This window comes from Uranotaenia lowii, chromosome 3 (genome assembly GCF_029784155.1).
Source record: "Uranotaenia lowii strain MFRU-FL chromosome 3, ASM2978415v1, whole genome shotgun sequence".
NCBI lineage: Eukaryota > Metazoa > Arthropoda > Insecta > Diptera > Culicidae > Uranotaenia > Uranotaenia lowii.
This window is the reverse complement of record NC_073693.1, coordinates 136,339,643-136,359,521: the sequence shown is the minus strand read 5'-3', so window position 1 is coordinate 136,359,521 and position 19,879 is coordinate 136,339,643. Positions and strand designations below refer to the sequence as shown.

The following is a 19,879-nucleotide window of genomic DNA, read 5'->3' as shown; positions in this document are numbered from 1 at the left end:
GTTACAATATGGAAGCAATTTCAGCCTTAACTCTCGGGATCAAGTAAATGAGAGGAACTCAATTAATTGGGGAGAACTTTGGGGTTATAACTTTTTAAGCGCACCAGCGCACCTAGCGGTCGGTGGTGGAACTGACCATTTCTGAACGATCGTGAAACAGTACACATCGGCTCTGATCTGACCAAAAGTCGAAGAACCGATGTACGATAATTTCATTTTCATTTATTCGAAGAGATATACTTGTGTAAGTGCAGGGGCATGATCGGGTTAAGATATTGGACGATAGATAGCTTTGACCCAAGTCTCGGACTTCCTTTCTCAAGTTGATCGGTGAATAAGGCAGTCATATCTGTAGTGCAGCGCAGAAGGTTCAAAGAACCCATCAACACGTTGTTTGAGAATAGATGCGGTCAGATTATAACAAAGTTAAGTTATAAGTTTTTGGTACGTCAAGTTAGGCCCGGTGCGGGAGTTTTAAAGTTTTCTCTTGAGCAAAAGGAAAACTTAGTGCTTACGCTACATATCAAAGCACCATTTGAAAGATATATTCCGGGTTCAGAACAAATCCTTCAAGTGAAGGTGTCTGTTCGGGGTAGGTGAACGGGGCCGCGCACGTCTGCGCCGCCTCATCAAGAGAGTCCCTTGAACCAAAAGCACCTACGGGTCAAGGAGGTTAATCCGCAGCCTCCCGGTTTACCGAGCCGGTTGTCAATTGCCGGACGTGAACCATTTTCGGAACCCAACAAGTCTCGCGCGAGCCACAGGCTAAGTTCTATTCAGCCACCATACAATTCGGCTAAGTCCTGTTTCAGCCGCCCATACATCAAGCTAAGTCCAAGCTGAGCCGCCGTCAAGTGCACCAACGTAGCCGAGACACCCAGCGTCCCATCGAACGCAACTATCAACAGCAGCCGCCGTGGGAGCATCACTTCAGTGCAGCAGAAAAAACAAGTAGGTCAGAACAACTAACATCTTTCTGAATCGATTATACCCGATGAGAAGCATATATTTAGGCACCAGTAAGAGCCGTTTTTTGGACGTAACCGCCGAATACTAACTACGACGTCTGGCGATCCTTGGCCGCCGTGAGACGCGAGTTAGGGGTTTGAGTTTGGGTTTTGATTCGAAGGTAACTTTTAAGCCCCATTGGTTCTTTGGTTTCGGGTTGGGTGAACAGAAAAACATTTAGATGTGTCGTGGAACGATCGGTGGATTAATTTTATAAATTTCAGTGACCCGCCTTGAGGAGTCCTGCCGGGCACAACACCACACGCTTCTCCACATGCAACTGTGTTCTCGCATTTGCTTGGCGCTAAGTGGAGTAGTTAACTGAAATTAACCCCCTATTCGTAGCCCGTTACATCATTACTGAGTTTGCCTATTTTATGTAAGTGGTAGTTGCATGGACAATGCCCTGTAAAAAGGTCTGTAATTGTTTTAAGATCCATTTTCGATAGACTCAGAAGTTCACAAGTTTTCTTGGAATCGGGCTTTATGAATCTTTTAGATTGTCTAGTACCGGTGGCTACAAGCCATTTGAATTTGATCTTTGAGTTCTCCCATTTTTTTAATTAACTTGTAAGAGCACAAGTAGATACTCCACAAAAAGGTTCAGGGCCAGTCATGCGCCTTTCAGATCCTTTCATCTGCTTTTTCTTGCCTTCTATACCACAGTGACCTGGAACCCAGTATGGGTTCACTTGATTTTGGATTGATAATTGATTCAAAGCATTAATACAATCCCACACTAGCGTTGAATTGCACATTGGGGCTTCTAGAGCCTGTATTGCTGCTTGACTGTCAGAAAATATGCAGATATTAGCGTGTCTATACATTCTCTTTAAACATATTTCCACACAACAATATATCGCATAGACTTCTGTTTGAAAAACTGTGGGCCAGCCCCCAGATCCTATCCTAGTTATAGGGCCACAATGTGTCCATATAGATCGATCCGTAACAATAACTTTGAAACTTATATAAAAATTTGGTTTAGTAATCATCCAGTCTTGAACGGATGTAACCAATTCATTCATGTTGAACCTGTTTAGAATTTTTAGGTGCCCTTTAGGCTCCCAATTTTGTAATAAATCAGTTCGTTTCAATCTTAAAGCTGCTTTTTCCGCCTCCAACTGCACGTACTCAGGTAGAGGCAAAAGATTCAAGATTGCGTTCAGCGGAGACGATGGAGTTGACTTTGATGCTCCAGTTATTGAAAGGCATGCTACTCTTTGTAATTTACATAGTTTCTTCCGTGTTGCGTGTTCCGTGTTGTTTCCTGTAATGTTTTGGGCCACCAGAAAAGAGCTGCATAGGATAATCTGGGTCTCGATATTGCTGTATAGATCCATGAGATGATATTCGGCTTTAGTCCCCCTGATTTTAAAAAAGTCTTGCTGCATACCCAGAACGTTGATAGAGATTTAGAAAAAGCGTATTCTAAGTGCGCGTTCCAGTTCAGCTTTTGGTCAAGAATAACACCAAGAAATTTAACTTGAGTTCCTAGTGCTATGGGTTGATTATTGAAGGTTAATTCCTTTATAACACTTTTTCTTTTTGTTGTAAATGGAATTATTGTAGTTTTTGAGGGATTCATATTAAGTCCTTCTTTTTTGCACCATTTTAGGCAGTAATTTAAGGCATTTAGCATCCTACTACTAACAGTGCAATCGAATTTACCTCGTACTATGACTACTATGTCATCTGCAAAGCCGAGCACTTCGAAGCCCAATTCAGTCAAGTTATTCAGGAAATCATCTACTACTAGTGTCCACAACAGAGGCGATAGTACTCCTCCTTGAGGACAGCTCTTTGTTGTTTTCACTGTCAGTGATGTATCTCCTAGCATGGCTGTAATTTTTCGATTGCTCAGCATTGTCTGAATCCATTTTATTACAATTTCAACGAAACCAGGGGATATCATCGCCGTTTTGATAGAATTATGTGAAGCGTTGTCAAAAGCTCCTTCAATATCGAGGAAGGCTGCTAGAGCAATTTCTTTCACTTCAATAGATGTTTCAACTTTTGCCACTAGCTTGTGCAAAGCTGTTATGGTTGATTTATTTGCTTGATATGCAAATTGTTGTTCATTTAAGGGTTTCTTTTTGATATATGTTGGTTTTATATGAAAATTCACAAGTTTTTCCATAATTTTTAGAAGAATGGAGGTCAAACTTATTCATCTGTATGATTTAGGAATATTATTATTGCGTTTTCCAGCTTTTGGTATAAATACAGTTCTTACTTTTTGCCAACATGTCGGAATATGTGCTAGTATAAAACTTGCTCGAAAAAGTCTGGTTAGGATCGGTACCAAATCCTTGCTCACCTTTTGTATGAACACTGGAAATATTCCATCCATTCCAGGAGACTTTAACGGTGTAAAAGACTCTATGGCCCATTTTACATTCAAATTCGTAATAATTGTGTTTGAACTTCATCACTTTGATTCATTAAGTTTTTTGATTCCATATTATAGTTTACTTCTTCGTCTATACTAAAAACTTCTGAATCTGGGAAGTGACTCTCCATCATCAGAGTTAAAGTTTCTGCAGATGAAGAAGTAAATGTTCCATCTTCTTTTACTAATTGACCCAGCCCGTTTTGGATATTAGTGGGGAAACATATTGACAGCGAATATTCGTTTTACACAACAGCACAACAGAATAAATTCTGTTTACAAAAAAGTCAGCAAACGTTGACAACAAAAGTATCTAGCTCGAGTTCAACGTGATCTTAAGTCCAGACTAAAATCGTTTTGGAAACATGTTAAAAGTCAGCGAAATTAACCTGGTCTGCCAACCCAAATGTTTCTGGATGACAAAACGGCGAACTCTGATCGTGGAGTCTGTGATCTCTTTGCCCAAAAATGCTCGTCTATCTATAATACAGCTTCGACATCACCTGAACATTTGGATAGTGCAGTTAGGAATATTGCGTCGCTGGGCTTCTGTATGAACAACATTGTGGTTGAGGATACAGTCATCTCTAAAGCAGCAGCTTAGCTCAATAATTCTTTCTCTACGGGTCCGGACGGAATACCTGCTTCTTTCATTAAACGTTTCATGCCTGTTTTGCTGACTCCTGTTAAGGTTATTTTACAAGCTTCGTTTGACAGAGCTACCTTCCCCTCACTGTTGAAGGAGGCTTACATGTTTCCAGTGCATAAAAAAGCTAACAGGAGAGATGTCAACAACTACCGGGGAATCTCGGCATTATGCGCAGTAGCTAAACTATTCGAATTGGTGGTCTTGGATCCGATTTTTTGTCCTGTAAGAATATTTATTCCGACAATCAACACGGATTTCTGCCCAAGTGCTCCACGACAACCTTCTGACGTTTACTTTTTACGTGCATGAAAGTTTTGCTGCGAAGTCTCAATCCGACGCTTTTTACACCGATTTGTCTGCGGCATTCGACAAAGTCAACCACGATATTGCCAATGGAAAGCTTGAACGCCTGGGTTTCTGTGAAACTCTTCTTGGCTGCTGGACGTAAATTAACAGTTCGCACCGGGGACTCTTTCTCCAGACAATTCCCTGCTTCTTCTGGTGTGCCTCAGGGAAGCCATTTAGGGCCGATTATCTTCTTAATCTACTTCAACGATGCGCTCTCGGACGATATTGATTTCCTACAAAATCACTTTAATCTCTTCGCACACTAGTGTGACATACACTGCCTGCCTTTGAATCGCATTAAATGATCAGTCATCCGTTTTTCAAGAAGGAGGCAGCCTTTTTGCGCTGAGTACTTTCTCGGGGATGAGCCAATCGCACGCGTAGAACACATCAATGATCTGGGCGTAATTCTAGACCGGAAGCTGGAATTCAGGACACGAACGAACTACGTTGTCGAAAAAGCTTCGAGAAGTCTTGGATTCTTATTTCGAGTGTCCAAGGACTTCAAGGATGTGTATTGCCTGAAATGTTTGTATTGCAGTATTGTTCGCTCTATACTAGCATATGCATCAGCTGTTTGGTGTCCCTATACTACCAGAATGAGGCCGAACGAATCGAGGCTATACAGCGGTGCTTCTTGTGATTCGCCCATAGACACCTGCCCTGGCAAGACTCGTTTCACTTGCCAATCTATAACATCGATGACGTCTCATAGACATAGAAGACACTCTTCAAGCCCGCAGAAACGCAGCACGAGCGCCGATCTCTTAACATCTCATCGCGAATTGACTGCCCCACGCTCCTAGAAGCCATTCCTCTAAGTGGGCGACCCCGTGGACTTTGTATGTTCCCATTCGATTGAACAAATATGGAGCTAATAGCGCCATCATCGGTTTTATGAAAACATTCAACCGTTTTTCTTAGCACTTCGACTTCGACGTTTCGAGAGATGTTTTCCGTAGTGAAGTTTTAAGTGTATTGAGAACCCTGTAATTTGACTTAGTACTCTTTTTATATTTATTGTAAGTCATCATTTGGACCAATATGTGTAATAAATAAATGTAAATGTAAATGGATACAGAAAACTTAGATTGATCCGAAGCGTATTATGTGTGGAATTTTGGAAGCTCAAATGATAGTTTATCGTGTAAGAAACAAACTTTCACAATGCGGCGACTCAGAAACATTATGGGGCTTATTCTGCGACTCGTTTTTGTCCTGACTCCAGAAAATGCTTCAGAAAAGATATTTGTGTATTGATGACCTTTGAAGACCAATAACAGCTCATCCGAACGAAAATTTTGAGGCTAGAGAAGCTGTTAAAGCCAGCAAAACGATAAGTCACGTCACTCGAGTCGCAGAATAAGCCCCTATGTTTAGAGCTCGCAGTGGTTCGATTTTTGAAAAAAAGTCCACTCAATTTTTCGTAATAAAATTCACATAAATCAGATCAAACATCTCTTAAATTTTTTAATCACCTCTACTATGCAAGTTTCAAACTAGAAAATCATCCTATCATAAGGTTGCCAGAATTTTTTCCACTCCCATTCGGGCCTAGCAATTCCGAGCATTTTTTCAAAAAAACCTGGCAAAATCCGGGCATGGATTTCAAATCCAAAAACCGGGCAAAACCCGGGCAAAATTTAGGTGTTATTATATATAAAAGCAAAGAAAAAATGCAAAAAAAATTAAATTAATATTTTATTAATGTAATTGCAGACTTCCAAAAACTTTTTGGAACACTTAAATATTTAAAGGTTTATAAAAGTAAATCAGCAAAATTATTTGAAACAACCGTTGAAAATTTCCGTACCGTTAATCGATTTTGCTGAAACTTACTCAAAAACTTTGATTTTTTTTGGTTTCTTTGTGAAAATTGTGAAAAAATCCGGGCAATATCCGGACTTTTTTCACGATATCCGGGCAACCGGGCCGGACCGGACTTTCTCGAAATTTTGCATCAAATATCCGGGCAAACCCGAATAAAACCGGGCAATCTGGCAAGCTTATCCTATCAACAATGAACTCAAATGATGCGCAATGTTATAAGGTGCAAATTTGCAGAAGAAAGTATAGAACTGTCACTAGTTTTTCCAAAGCGATTCAAGTTTTAATGTGTGTAAAAGTCACATTGGCAAATTTTTCTATCAATTGTTATGTGGATGCGTTTAGAGCAATCGAAGGACAAAATAAACTCCAGATATTAAACTTTGTCGTCTTTTTATCGATTCTCGAATCACTAGTCAAGTTTTTAGCATGTACAATAAGGTACCTACATATGTCATATTGCAACTTCTCTCGAATTTCAAAAATCCTGTTGTCTTAAAAGTTTCCTCATTGGTCAAAACGAACGGCAGAATTTTTGCAGATTTTTAAAATGAGGTTTGGGGACCCGGGTTTTGATTTCAAATTTTAATGGAAAAACGAGAAAATTTGTTCGGAGAACGTCACTTTTTTTGGTTTTTCTTGAATATCGACAATCATCATAACAACATTGTTTCGCGATTATTATTCGAAGCTTTCGATTTTTTTCTCATCTACATCCTTAGGCACTCTTTTCAGTGAGAATACCGAAATAACTTTCCATGATCCAAAAAAAACTAGAACAACAATCTGCATCAGTGCCCAAAATGGAAAATTCCATCCGAAAAAAAACGCAAAGTTCAAACGCGCGTAGAAATAAAAATAGAATCTCTCTCGATTTGCTCCTACAACATTTTCTCGGAACGGATCGAGGAAAAAAGTTTTTCCTGCAGTAACAACAACAACAACAAAAAATCAAATCATCGAATAGTATCGAACAAAATGCACACCCACTCAGAAATCGAGGCCGGAAAGGAAAAATCAACCCCCGAGGGCGCAAACGTTATTGGTGTTGTTTTTAATAGAACGAGGAAAACACAACCGGAAATGTACTTGTCTCTAAACTGTTATCCACCCATGTGAATAACATTCCTAATTGATAACCTGGGTACCAATAATGTGGATAGTCATTAAGATTCCTACTTGGCTTCAAATTGATAGGTACGTATGTATGGGTTATGTCATCCAGATGGAATGCGGCTCAAATGGCTGATTAATCGTAATCGTGGCATTGATTAGCTCGAGAGAATCGCTCAATTGATCCTAATCTGGAATCGTTAGTGAATGTTATTGTTTGGGGGACATGCTTTCATGCACGGACAAATACGAAAACAAAGCTGCTCAATTGGATAAAATTGAATAAGTTTCAATTGAATCTTAAGTCGTTTAAAAATTTATACAGATAAATGACAATTTCTGAAACTTGAAATGCTTTCAAAAGTAAACCCATTGAGGAGGGAAACTCAAAATAGTCATTCTTTACCTCCAGAACAGAATAAATGCCTACCCAAGTGCCAAATATCGCATGCTGCTTTTCTTGATGTTTCGGCATGAACGAAAATCTCATGAGTCATAGGTTGAAAAAAGAAATTTAAATCTTTTTGCATTTTTTGTCAACCTAAATGTTTTTTCATTAAAAAAAAAAAGTTTTTCGGTATTGAAACTAAATGAGATTAAATGATTGAAAGTTTGAAAAATATTCTAAAGACCATCAAGACAAACGAGAAATGCATTCGATTGCTGAAGTTAAGGAAAGTATAATGAACCTTAAAAAATTAACAATATTGTGGCCACAAAAATATGCAAAAGCGCAGTAAAAGCTTACTTTTCAATTAGTACCTATTTTGAAAAGTAAAATTTTTGACAATTTTAACTTTTGTCTGTGTTTTGAAAGCACAATCCTCTAAACAATTCTCTGATCACAACAAAAAAACGTAGTTTATAAACTTGAAATACATTTGAAACAGTCTGCACCAAAGATAAGTTAACGATTATTTCAGAAACAGCTCTTTTTTAATATTATTGCCAATAATATTCTTAAATTTCATAAAACATTAGCATTGGCAATCCACCCACAGCAGCAAATCGCGTACTTTCATCAGATCGAAAGCCTTCAGAAAGCCAACCCCAAAAAGAACCAGCAGCGTTCCAAGACACAAAAAATGATCCCAAAGCCAGTATGAGGCGAAATGCGAACAGAGAAAAAAAAGATAAACAACAAACATTGAAAAGCGAGAATTTCGAAGGTAAGAAAAAAAATCCAAATCACTATTTTTCGAGAGACCCAACAGCAAAACTTGTTTTTCGTTCCACGTTCCTTTTACGAGAAACATTCTTCTCCATTCCCGCGCACTCTACACTCCAGCTTTCGGTTTGTTCCTTTTGGTTGGGTTCGGTTTGTTGTTGGCCTTTTTCAGCCAGTTTCATTATGTTTCGCTTTCTGTTCCGAATTCGAACATAGCAGCAAGCAAGCTAGCAGCAATGCGACTAACCAGCTAAAGAAGGTACCTATACACAAACCCACTTGGGGCTCCATGGCAGTCATGGTCGCGGGCATGTTAAAAGGTCTCTGCCTGTAGTGATATTGAAGGAACGTAACGCATACGAGCAAACGGATATAAGGTGTTTCAGGGATTGAAGTGATTATATTCGTTCAAAAAACAACTGCTAAATTCAGAAGCTATTGGAAAGACAATAATTTTTTTAGTAGTTCCTCCAAAGGTGTTCTAAAAATTGTATCCACCTCGAATCTTGATCGACAATTCCACTAATTGCCCATCATAAGCTGATTAAAAAAAATAATAAGATTTTGTTCTAAGAATCACATCTTATTTATTGATGTTATGCATGCATTTCGCATGCATTTTTTGACTAAGTTTTCTAAGTACATAAAAATGACTTCTTCTATACCATTGCACAGTGGTCCAGGACGGAACTTCATCGTGGCTACAACTAATCTGTCAATAGACCGGGTGTTATGGTTATGTGTGACGTGTTGGACATCAAAGTTATGGTGAATGTATTTTATCTTTACAATCCGGTGCATTATGGTTAAAGTTTTCGAATCTCTCAAACAGTTTATCGATAGGATATTGTGCCCAGGCGTTTTATACAATTGGAAGTTTGTAGATGGATTTTACATGCATGCATTTGCTGAACTTTTAGAGTTGTTAGGTTTGTTACATTGGCATGTCCCCAAGCACTTATACCGTAAGTATATCTACTGTGTACAAAACTATTGTAAAGCTTTAGCAAAACATGCCTTGGTATAAAGTAAGATAATTTACATATTATTCCACAGATTGGAGCACAGTTTTTTATCAGATTCAAAACATGTGGCTTCCATGTAAGTATTTAAAACCAGACACTTCTTCAATTACATTTAGCTTGTGATTAAGTGGTAAGTGTGGTGGTGGTAATTTAGTTTTTTGTTTTAGCGGCATTCAAAGTAAGTAAGTTGTTTTGCAGATATTTATCCAAAACATTCAGGTCATTCTCCATTTCTCGTATTAAAATATCCACATCGCGATTCGAGTATTCTAAAACCGTATCATCTGCAAAAAGCCTTGGAATTCCAAATAGAGAAAGTTTTGCTAGGTAATTTACGTAAATTATAAATAACAATGGACCTAGGTTGCTTCCTTGGGGTACCCCTACAGTTATAGTCAGCTTATCACTTAAAGTGTTATTTATTTTGACCACTCGTTGACGATTTTGTAAATAGCTTCGTATAAAGTCGTTTGTTAATCCTTTAATTCCATACGCTTTCAACTTTTCTAGCAATAAATTATGGTCTATCGTATCGAAAGCTTTCGATAAATCAAGAAATAGAGTTGCAGCAATTTCTTTTTTCCTGTCCAAGTTGTGAAAAATACTGTTTACTAACTCTAGGACGGTGACTTCAGTGGATCCTCCTTTACGAAAACCATGTTGGTGTTTCTACAAGAAGTTTTCACCTTGAAAAAACTCTATCAGTCTTGTTGCGATTAGTTTAGGTCGATAGCTATTCAATTCTTTAGGGTCACCATATTTGAACACAGGATGGACTGCAGCGAGCTTCAATACTTCGGGATACTCAGCTATACACACACTTTCATTGAATGATGATGATAGGATTGGAGATAGTTCCATGTGATGAGTTTGTAATGCTGACACCGGGAAACGATCTAGTCCAGCCGCCTTAGTAGGATCTAGATTTAATATTCTTGCGATGACTTCTTGGATAGTTGACGGGCGAAGATATATGCTGTTTCTAACCCGCTCGATTGTATGATGCTCAGCAATATTGCCAGTAGAATTATGTTGACTAGCATAAGTATTAGATGTATTGTAGATGCAAATTTTCAGGTTTGGATTCTTTCCCAATAATTTCGTTGATCCTCTTCCACATAATTTTCATGTTGTTAGTATTCGTTTGTTTTTTTTTATTAATTTCTTTCGTTTGTTCGGTTAACTGAAGGTTTCTACGGTTTCTCCTCCATTTCCGCAAAATCTCTGGTTTTCGAAAGCTGCCATACTTCTAGGGCAGTGGTCGGCAACCTTTTGAGTCAGAAGAGCCAAAAACTTCACATTTTCAAAATTCCAGAGTTTGAAAGAGCCACTTTAAAGATTTATTGTTTTCGTTAAAAAAAAAACAAAATATATGAATGAATCAATGAACAAGTTGAAAAATCTGTGTCTGATTACCATTAATTGCATGGATTCTCTTCTGAATCGTTAACTCTTCTAGCATTTTATATCAATTTAAATGCGTTGGCAAATATCGGCTCATGAATATTTAGAATTCATACCAAGCTTAAATGAGTACTTTGCATGATGTTACAGTGAAAGAGTTGAACATATTAACATAAGCAGAATATTTATCATTCTTAGGCAATGAAAAGTTTTTAAAATAACAAAGCAAAGGGAAATTAATTAAAATTATCAAGCTTTTTCATGACTTTCTCCCAGATTTAGCTAATCCTTTCCAAAATCCAGAAGTATGAAGTTATATTCAGCTGAAATTAATGAAGCCGAAAATTTTATTCTTCAAAAATTATGCTCCTGATAACGGGTTACAAGTGTCACTTGTAATTTAGAAAATTTTCAAAATTCATGACATCAAGCATAATTCATAATTTTCTACAACTGGCAAATTCATTTCATGGCAAATATCATTTCATGTTACATATGATTATTCAATATTGTGTGTTCGATTGAATAAGAATAGATTTCCAGAATTCAAATATTCGTTCATTTTCAATGCTGATTAGAGTTTGAAAAGCTGTCAGACTTTAATATTTAATCTCAATTCTTAGTTTTATTAAAGAATTATTTAAAAACATTGTTGGTTTTTAATTGTGTAAGCATTCCAGTTTTTTTTTTAAAGCCGGGCTACGGGCCGACCGGGCTAATCCGAGCATTAGGTTTCTAAATTTTAAACTTAAAACCAGGTAATATCCGGGCAAATCCAGCCAAAATCTGGATATTTTTCTATAAAAAGGCAAGAAAAAAGCTGAAAAAACACACACAAAATTATTTTTACCGAGGTATATCAGTGGCGTGAAAAACTTATCTCACAATGAAAAAAATGCATGCGAATTTATTTCGCTAAAACAAGTGAAAATTTTGGAATTCCGTAAAAATTGGGAATAATTTGGGAGAAAACCGGACTTTTTCTTCCGGGCAACCGGACCGGAGCTGGTATTTCCTTTATTTTCATTGAAAATCTGGACAAGTTTAGTTAAACCAGCCAACACAGGAGTTTTATTAAATACTATATTGGCTGGAATACTATATATTAAGACACATTAAAATTATGGTACTCAATTCAAATAAATAGGACTGGTGGTTTTTCCAATATTTTTATGTTGTTACGCATCAAAGTTTTAAATAATTTTTTAAATGGTTGATTAATTCAAATACGATTTTTGAAATTCCAACTGAAAATTCTTCATAGAGCACAAAAAGAGGTTGTGAGTGCTTAAAACAAATTCGATGAGACTACTTTTTGTAAATGATAATCTTTGATTTTCCTACTAGCTTCTGGCTCAAAATTGTGTTCGATTGATTTAAAAATATACACACGTTTTGGAAATAAATAATTTGAATTTAGTTTTGTTATTTGATAACAACAGTTATTCTTTGCATTTATGGTAAATGATGAAAAAAAACTTGATCTCTAGGCTGACACTTCAATAACAGAGAAAATCAAATATGTAAAATTATGATTCATAAAATCCGATTTTGCCATTTTGTCTTATCCGCTTATTCCTCCAGCAGATGCAATCTAAAAAAAATCTTTTTCATCTATGAAAAATCTTGTGCAAAGTCACAGGACTGAATTATCGGTTCCGCATTTTTATATAAAATATTTTATTCAAAAATATGTATAATATTTGCGCAGTGAGCCAAAGAGCCACAGCTTGGTATCCAAAGAGCCGCATGCGGCTCGCGAGCCGCAGGTTGCCGACCTATGTTCTAGGGTCATCTATGGACAGACCTTTTTCATCCGAACTGTGGCTGTCGAGATACTTGTATGTTTTTCAAGCGGTTTTTTGGTAGTGTTCTGCAAAAGATTGTAGTGTAGAGTTTGGGTCTTGATTCTGGGAGTTTGGATTCCTGAGGAAGTCGGAAAAGTCTCTCTGAAGATTTTCTCAATTAATATAGCGTCGCGATAAGTGTTTAATTCCCAGTGCTTCTTTTTTTATTGCTATATATAGTAAAGAGGGGCGGGCGGTCGCAGATATCACATTCATTGGTTAGTAGTTAGTTATGGCATTAAGTTGTTGAAACGTACGATGCTGTGGTCTAGCAAATTATGGCTTGTTACTATAGTATTTGAGACAGCCAAACGGTAACAGTTCAGAAGACTTTGGAACTGTAGAACAGAATTTTCGTTTCCCCATTCACTGGGACATTTAGGTCACCCAAGATGAAAATAGGTTTACATCGGAAAAAATGTGTTCAATTTGGTTTAGAAATCTGGAAAAACTGTAGTCTGGAGGTCTGTAGATTCCATGAACAGCCATCAGTTCAACATATCAGGTCAGGTCATCTTCAATATGATGATATCCATCATGTGTTACATTTCAAGTTAAACTTTATATCGTTTCTCACATATATCGCTAGACCACCGCCACACAGAGGACCAGAAACCACACTTTTGCGGCCAAAATTGACTGCAGGCCAGAGGCTTCGTTTTAGCTCAACGGTGTCTTCGACAAAGTTACTCAACAATATTTGCGTTTTCTATTGATGCATTTGATTAGTTCTAATTTTCTCCGCAAGGTGGCGCCAAAATCTAACTTTTTACAGAAGCAAGGTATAGGCAAGGTTTCTTCGACAAAGTTGTTCATTATACCTTTTACATTAACTTTTTAGAATATTGCTAAGCTCTATGTTATGTACTAACCTTGCAAAAATAATAATTTCAGAAAAACTAGGAGAAAAAGTTTCTTTTACCTTTTTTTGTTTTTAGCTGTACAATACCTCAAAGTTCTACAGTATTCGATTGGAATAGACTCAAATGAGATATTCTAGTGGAAAACTTATTCGTTTCGCAGAAGGTTTCTGTCATCATCGCAAAAAATAGATTAAAGCTATACATTTTTCAAATTTCAATAACTTGAATGTGCGCAGTTTGGCGTACCTCATTTTTCGAGGAAAGACAGTTGTGATTATAATCTAAATGCATGTGAAAAATTTCGGTGTTGTGGGTTTCGTGCCAAATGATTTAATAAAGTTGGTTAATTTTCAATACAAATTTACACATTAAAAGATCTTTTTCAAAGAAAACATCCGCATTTCTCGTAGAAAAGTCGAATTTTCATCGTTTTATTATTGCCTCCGTCCATTGCGATGCTTAATTAAGCGAAAAGGCACATTTGGTCGAATTTATAGAAGAAAAAAAACTAAATAAATAAACTAATTAAAACTGTTTATTTTTTGAATTTTTTTTATTTTACAAATTTTATTAGAAGTGCGAAAAATGTGTTGAATTATTTATTCAAGCATCACAATAGACTCATCTAATAACTAAATTATGAAAATTCGACTTTCCAAGAGAAATGTCTACGAGTCTGAAGTTTGTTTTGAAACATTTTGTTCGGGAGGAACATTAAAAACCAGTTTTTTTTAACAAATGACTTTGGTTTGTATAGGTCAATTGGTTGTTTTTCTTAGGGCTTAAACTATTTATGACAAATATTTTATCCCAAGACCGCAAAAAAAAAGAGATGTTATGCTTCAGAAACGAACGACAATTGATGTACTTTACATCAAATCTCGCGTGCACTTTCATAAAATCATATGAAACATCCTAAGTAATTACATAAAACGGCTACAAAAGTTAGAAAGGCAATTTAAAAATTTGTATTTTACATCTAGAGCATGTTGTCCTGACAACAAATATTGCAAATGAAAAGAGGTGCGACTAGTTTATGCTTGTGTGTGAACGTTCTGGTAATAAAACTACACTCAGAAAAATACTGTTATATATGTCATAAGATTCTCTTATGAAGTTCAATTCAATCACAATGCCGTTTCTTCTATTTTTTTTTCATAAGAACTTCGTATTTAAATCAAAATAATTTAAAAATAAAGAGTCTTATGAAAAATTATTTTACACTCTAAAAGGCGCTTCATAAGACGTATCTTATGAAAATTATAATAGGAATTAGCCTGAGTGTACAATTTAAACCGCTGCAAAAATGACATTTTGCTCCCATATGTTTTTTCAATGCCTTTTGGGTAATCAAGCATCAGTATAAAATTTGAGATGATTTGGTCGATCCCTGAGTTTCAATTTTGTATGTAAATTTGTATGGAAGAAGAAATTTTTGCACATTAAATCATCCAGAAAATTTATATAAAACTGAAATGAAGTTGGTCTTTGATTTATGGTTTTAACTATTCTTAAGCTCCATTTTTTGCTAACATGACATGCAGCTAAGCATTTCATGAAAAAATTTAGAATCATTTCAAAATAAAAAATCTGAATGCATTGAAAAGTATTTTAAAATGGCAGACTTTGCTAGAGCTTTTAAAAATTTCATGAAATGTTTTTACAAAGGTTATATAAATCAATAAATTCCCTGGCTATGAAAAAACGTTAAAACTGAAAAAGAATAATTTTGAATAAAATTTTTTGTAAAACATCGAATATCTTATCTGGGGTACAAGTTAGGTTTGTGCTTTGTTTACATGATTTGTACTGCAAGAATCAAGGGAAATTTTTTAATACCAAGGTTATATTTTTGAAACTATCAGTACATCTCTGGCCATTTTTGAATGAAAAGTTTTGTTTTCCCATACAAGTTTCCAAAAATTAAACCTCGTTGCGTTAATTAAGGACTAGATGGATCATTTCCAAAATTTGTTTTGCTATTTCTTGCAGCAAAAACAACCAAAAAAAACGTTACGAAAGTTTTAGAAAGGTGTAAAAATTTAAGAATTTCAAATTTCCATATAAAGCTTGCAGCGGTTTAGTGTACATATTTAATTACATTTTGTTTCATACGATGTAATGACAGCGCACGCAAGGAATGCTGACATAAGCACACGAGCTCCCGGCCAAAATAATGCAGGACTAATTTTGGAGTGCAATTTGGTTTTTTGCGTCTTTTTTTGCTACCGTGCATTTCCGGGAAGCAAAAGGTCGCAAAATGATCAGTTTGAGGAGTCAATGATTTCTTCTATCTCGAAAAAACTTTAAAAAATATACATGTTGGAACACTGGCAACACAGTGATAGATGCTGGAGATTGAGAAGTAGAGATAGGGAGGATGAGCTATTGTATTTAAAAGGAATTCTGTCGTGCTAATCTAAGCTCTAAGAATAAAACCATTAGTTAGTTAAATACCGTGCGATTTTAACTAAAAGTATCAATCCGTAATAATACGAAAATTTGCGCAAGTCAGAATCTTTGAAGCAAGTGTGATAAATGCACTTATACTTCCAACAATGGCTTTAAGGACTCCAAACCATGCAAACATGCTCCATTAAAAAAAAAAAGGTTTCAGTGCTATGTTTCACAATATGTTGTGGTATTTGATATGAATTCAAGTTTGATTTCAATCGGGTTTTCAAATAACATTACTTATCATTTTTGATTTTTTGGGATCAACTCAATTTAGACAAACACCTTGAATGAATGTTTACGTTTGTTGCGGTTCGAGTCTATATGACCCGAACTGTACTTTCTTAAAGCAATATCTCAGGAACGGTTAAAGCTAGATACCTGAAATTTTCTGACTTTTCCTAAAATGAGGAGCTCTTCAATTTCCCATTTTTAGTTTTTTTTAATTAGGGTTACCAGAGTCACCCAGCCATAAAAAGAGAATTAACCGATTAGGGTCATATAAACCCGGATTATTGTTTTGGATATAGAATCAAAACTATTGAACCGATTTTTAATAAACTTTACCATTGTCCAAATGCTGCTATCAGATGCTTCCTAAAAATTTGAGTTTTGATTTGTATGGTCTTCAAAAAAAGACGTTTTTTTTCTTTTTTTTTTGCGATGGTCCCACAGGCCCATTTGGGTCCTTCCACCACCCCATACGCTTCATTAGATGTGGGAGGGACAGTGTATCCTTTGGATAATTGTTTTTACTTTTATTTGTCATTTCTGTACTTCTTTGTCGCCTTTCAACTCCCGCGTATGTCCATCACTGTACAGATTATCTGTCTGATAATTCATCAGATTTCATCAAATTTCAATAATTTATATATGTTTCAAATGGTATGCTTTACAAAGAGTATTGTCAATTGTTTAAAGCTATTTATGTTCGGGCTGTCCTTGATATCTTGTGGTAGGCTGTTGTACATTTTCAAACCATTGTAGAAAACAGATCTTTTTGTCATTTCTTTCTTGACATTTGGCAGTCTAAAATTTTGTGCTCTTCTTGTGTGATGGCTTTGTATGTCACTTCCGTACTGTAAATCCTGGGTTAAAAAAACCTTAAAGCCAAACAGTCCTCAAAAAATGGGTGTTTTTCATCAAAGATTACTCATTTTGTTGAAGTCGAAAAAATTGAAAAAATTTTGATTGAGATGAATTCAGATAGATTGAGATCTCTTATTAAAATGATAAAAGTGCTTGGTTTTACAGACAGCAGCTAAAAATTTGAAACAATAATAAAAAAAATCAATGCTTTTATAACTAAACCATAGAATTTCAACATATTGAGGACCAAATCTGAGGTATATCGACTTTTTCTTAACGCTTTTTGTTACACTGAAATGTTGTTCGCGGTTCTAAAAGTTATAAAAATATCACAAAAAAAAATTGAAATTCTGTTAGTTTTCATTGGTTTTTATGTTGTTATAGATAATATAGTTTTAAAAATATGAGCTAATAAAATTAAGGAAAAAACAATGGTTTTCAAAAAGAAAATCAATTATTATTAGCATTTATTAAAGACCCTTTAACAATTGTCATTCGGGTCAAGAGAAAATCAATGATGTTGAATTTTTTTTCATATATTTCCATTCACGACATATGACATTGGAAACCAAAAACCTTTTTTACTTTAAATAAAACTTAAAATCAGCCATTTTTCAGCTGAATTTCATTAATTTAACCGGGATGGTCAACGTCACCGGGATAGTTTAACCTTAAAGGAAAGCTAAATAAAACAACAAAAACAAAAATACTAAAATTTACATAAAGTACTAAAAAAACAAAAATAATCAAAAATTTATAAAGTTCAAAGACAAAGGCATAATTGAAACTGTTATGCGTAAACTGTTTGAAGACATTGACTTCTAGTAAAAGCTACTATTCCTACATGAACCCTCTGAAACATCCTACACGAAATGTGAGTACGAACAATACAATAATCATGACACTTACACATGCTCGATAGTTGCTCCAGTCCAGCAGCACTGCCAAGAACCGATATGCAATATTTTTCCATACCGATGTGTATAAACGCCGTTTTTGCTTACTATACACACTGCTTCGCTTCTCTTTGCTGTTTCTGCTTTTCGTCCGTCTACCTGTATCTATCTACAGTTGTTGTGTGTCGGCCCGTGTGTAGTGTATGTATATTTATCGAACTTGCCTCTATAATCACATTCCTCCTTCATCACTTGCCTTCGCTGCCGCATTTACCTTTCCTTTCTTCTCAACCGTTTTTCTTTGACACACAGGCTTCGTCTTCTCTTCCAATTTGAAGCTCTTGCTGTCGATCATACTCTTCTGTGAGCTGTTATAGGCTCTTGTCGAAGCACCTTTACTGATTATTCACTGCACTGCATATGCTTTTTTTTATTGGGACTCTTTTGCTTCAGCTCTTCGCCATACCCACCAGATGATATTCTTTTTTCTCATTCACTTGAGATTGTGCACTTGAACCCATTGCAGCAGCAGCACATCATCATTTTCCGCTGACCAATTATAACTCAAGGGACAACTCTTCTCCATGAACGGAGCCAATCTCACAATGCACCCTTCCACTTGACCATCACATCACCCCCTTTTCTTTCCCCCAACCAGGGATCATTCTTCTTCCTCTCTCTCTGTTGTAGACGTTTCTTCAATTCTTTTGCTTTGCTTTGCCTCACAGATTCCCCAACTTCAAAATTCTATCTTAATCCACACACACAAACGCTTGCCCCTCTTCGCTCTCTGGTGCCCTCTTATCTTTTCACTTCTTTCGCAGAGCCTCACACTATCAGAATTGTGAGCCTTTCTTCTTTGCTGCCACCATTTAACACCTTCAAGCGATACACCACATTTCAAAAGGCCTCATCACATTCGGCATATTTGCATTCCTTTGGTAGAGAAGAAAATTTATCTCACAGCTTCACCTGCCATGATTTTCGGCTGCTGTGTATACAAACATTTACCCTCCAGATAAATCACTCATCTTCTCAAGCCCTTTAAAATTAGCCACCATCATAATCACTCACTCCGCGAGCCCGAAACTAAGAGCTAATTATCAACCAACGAAAATGTGGAAACTGCAGCACCCCAAACCAGACCAACAACAGCTGGGATAAAGAACGCAGCTCTTTCTATTTCTCGTTCCTGCGTTTGCGGCCACTCCAAAAACTCTTCTTTTGCTCCACTGGAGCTTTTCTCCGTCCTGCTGCTCCGCGACGGACAATCTTCCGGATATCGGTTGTTTTTGGTCGCAGCAACCGCTGGAAAACTGGACGGTTGTCGGGAAAGCCGCAGCAAACTTCCTCCGCCAGCAATCTCCAAAAAGGAAACTCCCGATGAAAACGGGGATCAAGCTAGCTATCAGCGGATCCCCTCCCTCTTCTTCACTCACTCTCTCTTGGTTTTCTGTGATAGAAGAAGGCGCGCGACGCGATTTCAACCCCCCAACAGTACGACGGAGCTCTCTGTCCGTATCCGTGTGTACGAGACGAACGAACGACGGCAGACGACTGACTGGCAAAGGCACTACTACAGCGTCGTTCGAGTCTTCTTGGCTCGAGTTGATTATCTGACTGGCATCTGGCATGGCATGTCCCCCTGCCCTAGCTAGTTAGCTCTGCTGTTTTCCCATTGATGTATTGCTCCCTTTGTCAGTATTTGTGCAGTAACGGGACCGAACTTGGCCGTACCGTAGACCGTAGTAGTAGCCGTCATTCATGTATAAACACTTCAACCCCAGTGCAAAGTA

The 19,879-nt window shown here is 36.7% G+C and overlaps 1 protein-coding gene across 5 annotated transcripts in view; it reads right to left on the bottom strand.

Moving 5' to 3' along the window:
• Positions 1-19,651, bottom strand: part of LOC129751486 (phosphatase and actin regulator 4) — a 611,903-nt gene extending 592,252 nt beyond the window's left edge. For all 5 annotated transcript variants that reach the window (XM_055747021.1, XM_055747022.1, XM_055747025.1 and 2 more), the window contains exon 1: positions 18,097-19,651. The gene's annotated coding sequence lies outside the window, so the exon portion shown is untranslated. The remainder of the gene's footprint in view (positions 1-18,096) is intronic.
• Positions 19,652-19,879: the final 228 nt, after the last annotated feature.